This window comes from Furipterus horrens, unplaced genomic scaffold (assembly GCF_987537825.1).
Source record: "Furipterus horrens unplaced genomic scaffold, mFurHor1.1.pri manual_scaffold_6, whole genome shotgun sequence".
In the NCBI taxonomy this organism is placed as follows: domain Eukaryota; kingdom Metazoa; phylum Chordata; class Mammalia; order Chiroptera; family Furipteridae; genus Furipterus; species Furipterus horrens.
Window position 1 is genome coordinate 106,112,861 of NW_028327176.1, and position 1,006 is coordinate 106,113,866.

Consider the following 1,006-nt stretch of genomic DNA (forward strand, 5'->3'; position numbering starts at 1 on the left):
GATTTTCATTAATACATGAACCAGTTTTCAGTTTTATCAGCCTTAGTGGTTGAAATTAAAATGGCAATAGCAACATTTGTTTTTTGTTCTCTTTACAAGGCAACAACTAATTAGTTTCCTCTGGGTAATGATAATTAACAAAATTCCTCTGTGTTTCTGATCAGTGCACAGCTGGTTCTCAGATAATCACCAAGACTTGGTTTTATGTGGTGATATTAATCTCCTGTCTAACTTGGAAAGTGCATTAACTATATACTATTGCCTTAGTTTATTAATTCTAAATTATGCCTCAATGAACTTCTCAAATTGAGACTGATATCTATTTATTTATTTATTGAATTTATTGCATTTGAGACAGAGAGACAGACAGACAGATATTGATTTATTGTCCCTTCTATTTATGCATTCATTGATGTTTCTTGTATGTGCCCTGATGGGGAATTGAACCTATAACATTGCTCTAATCAACTGAGCTATGTGTCAGAGAGAGCGACAGAGAGAGAGAGAAGGGGGGCGGGTGAGAGAAAGGTTGAGAGAGAGAGAGGTCATGAGAGTCTACTACTGAGTGTAAATTTTGCCTGCTTCAGAATATCTCATCGGCTTCTATTTTTGGGCATTCTTTTTTTTCAATGAAACAGGAACTTACTTGGTAGGCCTGGGATTTGGGACTAAAATGTATTCATAACACCACTCACTCCCAATTCCTGGACAGAGCTGGCCAGCAGATGTTACCAGTCTAAAGGGGTCCATTTGCCTGGGAGCGATAAGACACCAACAAAAGCTTATAGCAAAGAAAGTAAGTGTTTGTTTTTAGGAGTCACAGGTGAACTAGTAGCTTCCAGGGAATAGGTTACATAGGGGGAAAATCATTAATCATGGTGACTAAGGGAGTTAGGGTCCTGGTCAGGGACAATTCTCTGCAGATTGGTTGGTGCTGGTGTAGGAGGTCGTTTGTTAGTCAATAGATCTGGTCCTGATGTCAGCCATGGTGTTGCTTTGACTGGTT